This window comes from Arachis stenosperma, chromosome 7 (assembly GCF_014773155.1).
Source record: "Arachis stenosperma cultivar V10309 chromosome 7, arast.V10309.gnm1.PFL2, whole genome shotgun sequence".
In the NCBI taxonomy this organism is placed as follows: domain Eukaryota; kingdom Viridiplantae; phylum Streptophyta; class Magnoliopsida; order Fabales; family Fabaceae; genus Arachis; species Arachis stenosperma.
The window spans coordinates 69,518,768-69,530,667 of record NC_080383.1 but is presented as its reverse complement, the minus strand read 5'-3'; the positions used below and the strand labels follow the sequence as shown (position 1 = coordinate 69,530,667).

The window sequence follows — 11,900 nt, the reverse complement described above, 5'->3', positions numbered from 1 at the left end:
TATCCCAAAAAATTTGTTTATTTTCAATAAAATTATAATTTTTGTAAATAGATATATATGTGTGTGTTAGATAGATATTAAGACAGAAAAATTATAATTTAATTTAATTCGTCAAGTTTAGATTTTTTTCTGATGACAAGGTTCACTAACTTAAGATTTCCGTTATAATTAATTATTCTGCGGAATAATTATTATCACAAGTTAATCACCACCTCTTTAATTAATCATATGATGAATTAATTATAAAGAAGTATAGATATATTATTAGATTAATTAACCGTGAACGAAAATTTATTGAACCGATATTTTCCTTGGTTCAACTGAACCAAAACCCTTCACCCTATTAAAGGGACAACCAACTCTAATTAAAGCCACACCCCTCCTTGTTTCTTCCTTAACCGAACCCACAAGAAGCTTCCAACCATGATTACACCTCCTGATCAGCCAAGGTAATGATGAAGCATACATAGGTGTTGCATGGAGCAGAGACCAGCGAAGCCTTCACCACCTCTTCTTCTGACTATATAAGCACCACTCTTCCTTCCTTGAATTCACAGAAAGCAGAGAGAGGGCAAGGAACGAGGAACAGTCAAAGCACCAGTGAGCAAGAACAGGAGCGTTTTTCAAGTTTTCTGGCTCTTCATCAACCACAGCACCAAGAAAAGAAGAATGATAGCCAAGGAAGGAGCTGATCGAAGCTGAAAAGGGAGCTGCATTCCACTCACCCAACTGTTCTTCGAGCTTCTCTGCTAGGTGACGATAGCAACTTCATCTTCTTCCTTTCCTCCTCTAATTCAAAATTTTGATCCTTCCCTTGCTTCATTCTCCTAGTTTACTCAATTTCTGTTAACATAACTAGCATCACAAGCAAAGAGAAGTGAGTGATTTTCCCTCCTCTGTGTTTAATTTGGCCGAATGGCCTGGTGAAATGTAACCAAAACTCCTTGGAATGGTTAGGGTTCGGGTTCAAGGGAGAATCAGGGACAAGTTTTGTGCTTTTGATCAACAAAGAGGTAAGGGTTAGGATGCTAGTTTAGTCTTATATGTTACTGTTAGTTGTGTTTTCTTGTTTTGGATGATTTAGTGTGATTAAATATTGTAATTGTTGCTAAAATTACTACTATGGTGCCTTGATACTGTTGAAACATTGTTGATGTAAATAGCGTAGTGGTGATATTGTAAATTGTGGTATATTGTGCAGAATGTTATATCATTTGTGATATATATATATTGATTTGAGGCTCTTGGTGGGAATATGAAATAATAAGAATCAATTATGAGACAATTAAATTAGTGTAGGTTAGAGTTTTAAGGGGATTAAAATCGGTTATTGTATATTAGGGAGAGATACTGTAGAATTTCTGCATAATTTTGGACAGCAACTTGCCATGAGAACTGGGAGCAATCTAGACATATTTTCTACACCAATTGATTTTTCTAATAAATTCCAAGATGTCCAGATTGACCCATAAAAAGTTCAGAAAATTTTGCCAAGTAGTTTGGGAGATATGATTTTTCAAAATTTGGGGTTTTGTGCTGAAAATCCTGCTTCCAGTTTTCAAAACCGTGTCTTCTAGCCAATGTAACTTTTGATTTACGTAACATTTTAAGTTGTAACCAAAAGGATGATGAAATGTTGCTTGCCGAGATTTCAGAAACTGGTTTATGAAAACAGGTCACCATTTTCCCGCTGCATTAATTGCTCATATGAATTGATATGGAACTGGAACTTGTTTTGTTTTAAACTTGGGGAAGTCTAGTATACCTCCACAAAATTTCAGAAGCATTTAGTTAGAAATGAAATTTTGGTGATTTTTACAAAACATATGTTACTTGTTGTTTTCTGTAGATTTTTAAGTGCAGGGGACAAACTTTTAAAAATTGTATAAAATTCATTTTTAATCCAAATGCTATAAAATTTATACCAAATTAAAGCTCAGGATGTAGAACAACGTTAACCTGAAAAACCAGATAAACAGTCAAGGTTTTCTTAGTATACCGTTAGTTTTCGAATCCTGAAATTTATTTTACATAGATAGCACACGCGTGGATATATAATTTACGCGATTCCGAGTGTGTTTGTCTTATTAATTATTAAATAGAAAAATAGTCACCAAGTAGGCGTTAATCTAAAAGAAAGAGTCAAAAGTATTGAATAATGATTAAAACCCAAAATGCCTTATACCCTAGTCAAAGAAACGTATTGACTGAGCAGAGACCCTAGGTAGGGAAAATGTACTTGCTGAGCAGAGTTGTTAAGTGGGGACACCTATTTGTAAGTGGTATCTGACTGATATGGGTTCGTATGTATGGTACTCTGTTTCTTACTTAATGCACATATGCTATAGCGATTCTATGATTATGGTTTTAGCTTAACTCACACGGGTAAACCTGTGTGATTTTGGTATCTAACTCACATGGGTCCACCCATGTGATATCTGTGCTTACTGATTTAGTGGAGAAACCATATTCTGCATCCATTCCGGGTAACATGAGGCTGCGAATAGTCAACCAACGCGTGAGTTTATGATCTGCACTAACAACAAGCATGCACCATCTTATTTGCATATGTGAATTTCTTGTGATTGTTTATTGCAGTTTTTTAATTGTCTATGACTAATTCTATTTACCTGCTATATATTTGTACTCTGTTATTTTTATGTGACGATTTTTTATTTAACGAGAACTTAGAGACAAAGATCCTATGATTCCTTTTTTTCTGTTTTACTCTGCTAGGAATTTTAGGTTCTCACCTCCTTTCTTCCTACGTTTGCAGATAGAGACAAACTTGGCAGCTAATGACTTGAGTTTAGAGATGTCTGGAGGAGTTAGTGAAGAATCTTCGTAGGATCACTTTTGAGTAGATGATAGGCACTCTCTATCTGGATCTGTACGACCTTGATCCTTAGTGATACATTTCCCTCTCTTTTGATACTGTTTTGAGAAGTGTTAATTCATTATAAATCAACTTGCATCACTAGAATTTTCATGAAGAGTTTTTGAAGTCAAAATTGTCAAAGAAAAAGCAAAGTTTTAGTTGAATACAATAATCATCAATTTGCTAGATATTGCTAGAAGCTAACATATTGGAAGCTTGAAGATTTTTTAAGAACATTCAAGAAAATAGTACAATTACAACATTCTACAACATTGAAGAAATTCAAAATCAAATTGAATTGAAATTGAAGACCAAGCAACCTAAATTAGAAGATTATAGAAACTACATAAATATAAGTTGAAGGAAGATTCATGAAGACAACTCATAGTATAGTAGTCATTACAAAATTGATTTGTGATTCATAAATTATTATTTTAGTAGGAAGCATTGCCTATATAAAGGCACATATGCCTTGTGTATTGTATGTATGTTCCATGAAATGAAAAAAAGATATGATTATGTGAAGTCCTTCTTTGTTCTATTATTTCATATGAGTGTTGGTGAAGTTGAGAGATGAAAAATATGATAGCGTCATTTATATGAGTGAGTGATTCTAGGGCCAATTGAAGTGTGGGTATTATACTTATATTTGGTATCAGAGCTGGTTAATCCAGCGTCTGGTGTTGGAGATTTTGTGAGGTGTGAGAGAGTTCTCACATAATTGTTTATTCATAGAGTCAGTATGGCAAACACTTTTAACATTGTGTGGTCCGATCCCAAGTTAGATGGGAAACTTGATTATAGTTATTGGGAGACTTTGATGTCTACCCATTTGAAGGCTCAGAACCTATGAAATTTCATTGAACCGGGTTTGCAAGAAGGAGCAGATGCTGCCCAACAAAGGAGAGATAAATTGGCGCTATCTCAAATTCATCAAGGAGTAGATTATACGGTGTTTGGCAAAATAGCAAATGCCAAAAGTGCAAAAGAAGCATGGAACACATTGAAACTGTCATACAAAGGTGTAGATAAAGCTCAGAAAGTAAAGCTACAGTCTTTGTGAAGAGAATATAAAAGGTACGAGATGTCTAGTTCAGAAACTGCTGAGCAATATTTTACTCGTGTTACAGACCTTGCCAATAAGATGAGAGTTTATGGAGAAGATATGACCGATAGCAAAGTAGTGGAGAAAATTCTTCGCACCATGCCGATGAAGTATGACCATGTGGTGACTACAATACTGGAGTCTCATGATATGGATACCATGATGATTGCAGAGTTGCAAGGAACCATGGAAAGCCACATCAGTAGAATACTGGAGAAATCGAAAAAATCAATCGAAGAAGCCCTGAAAAGTCGAGTGAATTTCAACAACGTTGCAGAATCAAGCCGTACACAAGAAGGACGAGGTCGTGATTTTAATTTTCAAAGTAGAGGCAGAGGAAGTTTTAGAGGTAGAGGTCGTGGCAATTACAACCAAGGAAGTTACAATAATTTTACACCACCTAATCAAGGAAGAGGTGGAACGAATTTCAGGTCTCTCAACTGAGGAAGAGGTCGAGATAATTTTTATCAAGAAAGAACCAATTTCAATTGCTTTCATTGTGGAAAGTATGGACACAAAGCAGCAAATTGCAGATTCAAAATAGTGAATAACAATCAAGCACACGTTGCAAAAAATCAGCATCAAAATACTGATGACAATTCGGGTACTCAGACTTTATTTTTTACAAGTAATTCATGTGCTGAAGATGAAAATATATGGTACTTGGATAATGCTTGCAGTAATCATATGTCTGGTAGAAAGGAGTTATTTTCTTCATTAGATGATTCAGTTAAACTATTATTGAAGTTTGGTAATAGTACAAAGATCCCTATTGAAGGAAAAGGGAACATACCAGTTAGATTGAAAGATGGTTCTCTAAGTTATATTTATGATGTTTTTTATGCTCCTGAACTTGATTACAATTTACTGAGTATGGGGCAATTATCTGAGAAGGGATATAAGATGATAACTTATCATGGATATTGCACTGTGTTTGACAACAACGGAAGGTTCATAGATAAAGTAAAGATGACTTCAAACAAAATGTTTTCATTAAAAATTCAACATGTTAATCCCTCTTGCATGAGTTCTGTGATACTTGATGATAACTGGTTGTGGCATTTGCGGTTTGGGCACTTTCATTTTTCTGGCCTAAACTACCTGTCAAGAAAAGAACTTGTTTCTGGTCTACCACGGATTCATATTCCCAATTGTGTTTGTGAGATTTGTCAACTGGAAAAGAAGCATAGAGATCCATTTCCTACAGGAAAGTCTTGGAGAGCTAGAAGATTACTTGAAATTGTGCATTCAGATCTCTGTTCTGTAGAAGTTTCATGTAATGGTGGTAGCGGGTACTTTATCACTTTTATTGATGATTTTAGTAAATATACATGGGTATACTTTCTGAAGCAGAAATCAGAAGCATGTGATGTCTTTAAGACATTCAAGGCGTTTGTCGAAAAACAAAGTGGCTATAAAATCAAAATTCTCAGAACAGACAGAGGAATAGAATATCTTGCATGTTTAAAATACTTTAAGCAACACGAAATTCAACACCAACTAACAACTAGATACACTCCTCAACAAAATGGAGTTGCTGAAAGAAAGAACAGAACCATCATGGATATGGTCAGATGCATGCTCAAGTCAAAACAAATGCCTAAAGAGTTTTGGACAGAAGCAGTTGCAACAGCAGTTCATATTTTAAACAGATGTCCAACAAAGAGTGTTCGTGATAAAATACCAGAGGAAGCTTGGAGTGGAAAGCGGCCTTCCATTCATCATTTCAGAGTTTTTAGGTGTATTGCTTATGCCCACGTACCAGATCAATTAAGGAAGAAGTTAGATGACAAAGGTGAGAAGTGTATCTTTATTGGCTATAGCACAGACTCAAAAACATACAAGTTGTACAATCCAGTATCAAAGAAAGTGATCATCAGCAGAGACGTGACATTCGACGAGAAAGACATATGGGACTGGAACACAAAGACAGAAAAGCATCCGATTATAATTTCAAATACATGTGATGATGAAGAATAAAGACAACCTGATGCAACCGAGCAACCAGAATCATCTAGAAGACCTCAAAGAGAGAAGAGACTACTAACTAGATTAGCAGATTATGAGGTTGGTAATGACAACGATCCATCTGATGAAGAAATCATAAATTTTGCTCTATTTTCAGATTGTGAGCCATTAAACTTTGAAGAAGCCTCTAGAGATAACAATTGGAAGAAAGTAATGGATGATGAGATTCATGCCATTGAAAAGAATGACACATGGGAGCTGACAGATTTACCAGCAGATAAGAAGCCGATTGGAGTAAAGTGGGTTTACAAGACTAAGTATAAACCCAGTGGTGAAGTTGATCGTTTCAAAGCAAGATTAGTTGCTAAGGGATACAAACAAAAGTCAGGTATCGATTATTTTGAAGTATTTGCTCCTGTTGCTAGATTAGACACTATTCGTATGATTATTTCACTCTCGGCTCAAAATAAGTGGAAAATACATCAAATGGATATTAAGTCTGCATTTCTAAATGGCACTTTAGAAGAAGAAGTGTATGTTGAGCAACCTGCAGGATATGAAGTTCTTGGAAAGGAAGATAAAGTTTACAAATTGAAGAAAGCTTTGTATGGGCTAAAGCAAGCACCAAGAGCATGGTACAAGAAGATTGATTCTTATTTTATTGAGAATGGTTTCAAAAGATATCCATTTGAACATACTCTTTATATCAAGTTCGTTGAACCTGGAGATATCTTGATCGTGTGTCTTTATGTTGATGATTTAATCTTTACTGGCAACAATTTGAAGATAATTGCAGAATTCAGGGAGGCTATGATAAAGCACTTTGAAATGACAGATATGGGTTTGATGTCTTACTTTCTTGGCATTGAAGTGGTTCAAAGAGATGATGGTATTTTCATTTCTCAGAAGAAATATGCAAATGATATTTTGAAAAAATTTCAAATGGAACATTCAAAGCCAGTTTCTACTCCAGTCGAAGAGAAGTTCAAATTGCTGAGAGAAGATAAAGGAGGAGCAGTAAATCATACATATTACAAAAGTTTGATTGGAAGTCTAAGGTACTTGACTACGACTAGACCAGATATTGTGTTTGGAGTTGGTTTGCTTAGCAGATTTATGGAGGAGCCTTGTACCAACCATTTGCAAGCGGTAAAGAGAATTCTTCGATATATCAAAGGTACTTTAAATGATGGAATTTATTATGAGAATACTAATGAAGTAATTGTTGGCTACACTGATAGTGATTAGGTCGGAGATATAGAAACAAGAAAAAGTACTTCAAGGTTTGTATTTCATCTTGGTTCTGGTGCAATTTCATGGTCGTCAAAGAAACAATCAGTAGTAGCACTATCTACAGCAGAAGCAGAATATATAGCAGCAGCAAGTTGTGCAACACAAGCAGTTTGGCTAAGAAGAATTCTTGAGGAATTGAACGAGAAACAAAATACTCCAACAACAATATTTTGCGATAACAAGTCAGCTATTGCACTTTGCAAAAATCCAGTATTCCATGGAAGATCGAAGCATATTGATATTCGATTTCACAAAATCAAAGAGTTGGTGAATGAAAAAGTAGTTGTGATCGAGTACTATCCAACTGAAGAACAAGTTGCAGATATCTTTACAAAGTCATTGAAGACAGAGTTATTTTACAAATTGAAGAAGATGCTTGGAATGATTAATTCTGCAAGCTTGATTTAAGGGAGGCAATGTTAATTCATTATAAATCAACTTGCATCACTAGAATTTTCATGAAGAGTTTTTAAAGTCAAAATTGTCAAAGAAGAAGCAAAGTTTTAGTTGAATACAATAATCATCAATTTTTTGCTAGATATTGCTAGAAGCTAACATATTGGAAGCTTGAAGATTTTTTAAGAACATTTAAGAGAATAGTACAATTACAACATTCTACAACATTGAAGAAATTCAAAATCAAATTGAATTGAAATTGAAGACCAAGCAACCTAAATTAGAAGATTATAGAAACTACATAAATATAAGTTGAAGGAAGATTCATGAAGACAACTCATAGCATAGTAGTCATTACAAAATTGATTTGTGATTCATAAATTATTATTTTAGTAGGAAGCATTGCCTATATAAAAGCACATATGCCTTGTGTATTGTATGTATGTTCTATGAAATGAAAAAAAAAAAAGATATGATTATGTGAAGTCCTTCTTTGTTCTATTATTTCATATGAGTGTTGGTGAAGTTGAGAGATGAAAAATATGATAGCGTCATTTATATGAGTGAGTGATCCTAGGGCCAATTGAAGTGTGGGTATTATACTTACAAGAAGTATTCATCCTAGGCCGAGCCCTAGTCTAGAAGACCCGTTTGAGGATTAAGGCCGATAATATCTTTTGGTTGTATATATATATATATATATATATATATATATATATATATATATATATATATATATATTGGCATGTATACTCTTTGACTTCTTGACTTATGTTTATGTATATACTACTTATCTTTATATAACTGTGTTTGAACATTTTTAATATTTTATTTTAAAAAATTTTAACCGTTACGGTCTTTATCACGTGTGAATATAATCACGCTATTACGAGTAATGCCTGATTATTGACATTGGTCATGATGTGTCAAAAATTTGGTTGTTACAGATACCATAACAAGAATTAGGCAAAGATGCATAAAGATGAATGAAATGTGTATTACTCTTTTATTATTAATCAATAATTACAGAAGCTATATATATACAAGAAGAAAAATAAGTAACTCAACAACTCTGTATAACAACTATCAAATCTAAATCAAAGAATTTTATCCTAAAAAACGAGTCACCACATTCTAAAACAAAAGAAGAAAAGCATGAATAAAAGAAATAAAAAAAAAAGAAAAAGTTACTTATTCTAAATTTTATATTTGGACCTAATTCTCGTGTGTTGTTGCTATATTGGGCTGATGATGGTTGGCTCACTAATTACTATTGCGATAAAGGAAATAATTTTTAAAGTAATTTATCAAAATTGTCTTTTGAAATATAGTTTTTGAAAAGATGTAACACATTTGATAAATTAAATTAAAAATAATTTCAACAAGCACGTACAACAATTGTGTTGATTAAAATGAGGAATTTCAACTGCCCAAGCGCGATTAGGAAGGCACACATTAACTTTTTGCCCTACTTGAAAAAATATCCGGCAGTAATAATCAATGTTAACTCTTTGGGGGTTGCTTTGTACAAGTCCGTATTGGTTGCACAACTTTGCAAGTTGAGGTGCATCCGGAGCAATAGTATCCCACCTTTATAAGCTTTTGTGCCAGGGACTTATTGCCTATGTGGTGCCCACAACATCTCTCGTAGTTCTAAGCATTTGAGAAGGGGTTGAAATATTCCTTGCCAGAATAGGTGGCCAGAAAGGAATGAGCAGCTTCCTTTTCTAGGTTGTTAGTTTCCGTTGGGTTCGTGGGTAAAGTGCCATTTTCAAGCTAAGGATGGGATCATGTTCAAGGGAAACTAAGTTCTTCCTTACTATTTCTTTGATAAGTTACCAGTTTCCCGAGTTGGCATTGGTGCTCATCAATTTTGACAGGATATCCGCTCTGGTATTCTCCTCCGTTGGAACATTAATATCATGACTTCCTCAAACACTTGACAAAGTTCCCTTCACTTTTTCCTAGTACTTTTGAGTAGGGGATCTCGAACTTTGTCTGAAATGTTACCACTTGAAAGTGTCAACTTGAGAGTCGTTGTAGACTTCCAAACTCTTTGCGCCTACCTCTTTGGCAAGTGCCAAACCAGCAAGCAAGGCTTCACATTTGGCTTAGTGATTTGGTATTAGCTAAGAAGCACAGACACGGACACGGACACGGGACACGACACGGACACGGACACGGAGACACACCAAAATTAAAATTTTACCGGACACGGACACGGCATATATATATTAAATTTTAAGAAAAAAAATCAAAAGTCATAATATATATCATATTTTGTGTGAGAGACTCCTTGTGCTTATGGGGTCCAAGATTTTTTTGGGTTAAAGGTAATTTTTTTTTAAAAAAATTTCTGCAATTTTTACATGCCAATCGTGTCCTGGCGTGTCCAATGCCGGGTCCTCGTGTGTCCAATGCCGTGTCCTCGTGTGTCCAGTGCCGTGTCATGGCGTGTCCGAGTAAAAAAAAAAATTTTTTTTTTGCGACACGTGCTCAGGTGTGTCGGACACGTGTCCACCGCGTGTCCACCGCGTGTCCGTGTCCACTGCGTGTCCGACACGTGGACACGGCAGTAATTTGGTGTGTCCGTGCTTCTTAGGGTATTAGGGAGTCTTAGTTGATAAAATGCCCGATGGTTATCCTTACACAGTTTTCTAGGAGCATGTCAGCATTGCTTGTACTTTGATTGCATTTTTAGGCTCATATTCTGACTTCTTAGTGCTTACCCTAAATAGAAGTCTTCATCTCTGCCTTCTTTACGGCTTCTCAACTCATAAGGCCTCGATATGGTTCTATTCCGTTCATCGTATCGGAGGTTATGTTCCTTTTTGCTTTTTTTCAGGCTTTTTTTCATTCTTCTTTTTAGGATTAGGATGGCTCTGTCCTAGCTAGACCGAGTCACAACTATTTATTATATTCTAGAAGACTCGAGCACACTTCCCTAAGCAAGCAATTAATCATGTTTCCCGCGCCCCGCGGTAAAAGAATCAGACTAGTCTCCAGCCGCTTTGATAACAGACTAAGAAGTAAGGAGGGCTTGATGGAAACTAGACTAGGGTTCAAGTGTTGGCTTTTTTAAATCAAGACATGGTGGAGTATATGTTGGAATAGCTCAACGATCCAGGTAAGCATTCTACCCACCATGTTTGGTTTGTAAAAAAGATATCCTTAGATCAATTGAGCACCTTTTCGCATTCTTGAGTCCATTGGAAGGTCAATTGTTTTTGTCTTCTTCGTCAAATTGAAAAACAGAAGCGCCTTTTGGGTTAAGGCTTCATGGAAAGAAGATAACAACATCAGCTGGTCCGTAAGGAAGTTCTCGAACTTGGCATTTTTATGATTTGGCTTCCACTTTTTCTTTTGGGTACTTGGTTGAATTATGAAGGCGCATCTTGCTCGTTTAGCTGCATCTGATGCTTCCTCAGGCAGTCAAAGATTTTCTCCAAGTCGCTTATTAAGTGTTCATCCTCACTTTTCTTAACAATCATGTTGTCAATGTATACATGTAACTTCTGCCTGACCGTGTCTTTGAAGATTTTGATCATAAGCGTTTGGTATGTGGCACCCGCAATTTTCATTTCAAAGGTAATTACGGTATAACAATTGGCTGTATCTTTAAAGCGGGTCTTCTTTTGGTCAAAGTAGTCTATACACACATTTTCTACTTTTCGTCAGCTTTCTTATCTAGGACGACGTTTGACAACTCGGTTGATATGACAGTTCAGTAATGTACCTAATTTGTAGGGGTTGATATGACAGTTCTCTATTGTACCTAATTTGTAGGAGACACTCGAGTTGCTTTCTTACTTCCTGTGTCCTCTGTGTCCTCTTGCCAACATTTTCTTCTTTTTGTCATTGGCTTGGGTTTTGGGTTTAAAGCTAGGCAATGCGACATGACATCAGAGTTAATTCCCTGCATGTCTGCTGACATCCATGCAAAGAGATCCTTTTCTGGCCTAGGCCTCGGATATTCCTCAACTCATGCATCTGAGTTTGCCAGGAATATCCCTGTGGCATCTTTCTTAGGGCAAAGCTTGCATTGTTACACAAGGATTGTAATCAATTATAAAATGGGTCGAAATCCTAGTAACAATAACTTGCAAGTATTTGTGTGTATGGTTGTTGTTTGCTGAGGACACCAGTTATTACTTATTAGGCCGTAGGGCTGCATTAAGAGGTCGATTATCTTCTGCTCCCATCAAAACTTTAGATCTATCCGATTATTAGTGTAGCGTTCTAATAAGTGCAGAGCGAAAA

At 35.6% G+C, this 11,900-nt stretch overlaps 1 long non-coding RNA gene across 1 annotated transcript; it reads left to right on the top strand.

Moving 5' to 3' along the window:
• The first annotated feature begins 391 nt into the window (after positions 1-391).
• LOC130940446 (uncharacterized) lies at positions 392-3,082 on the top strand. Its single transcript, XR_009070307.1, has 2 exons — positions 392-1,013; positions 2,777-3,082. It is a non-coding gene; the product is annotated as an uncharacterized LOC130940446 (long non-coding RNA).
• The last annotated feature ends 8,818 nt before the right edge of the window (positions 3,083-11,900 follow it).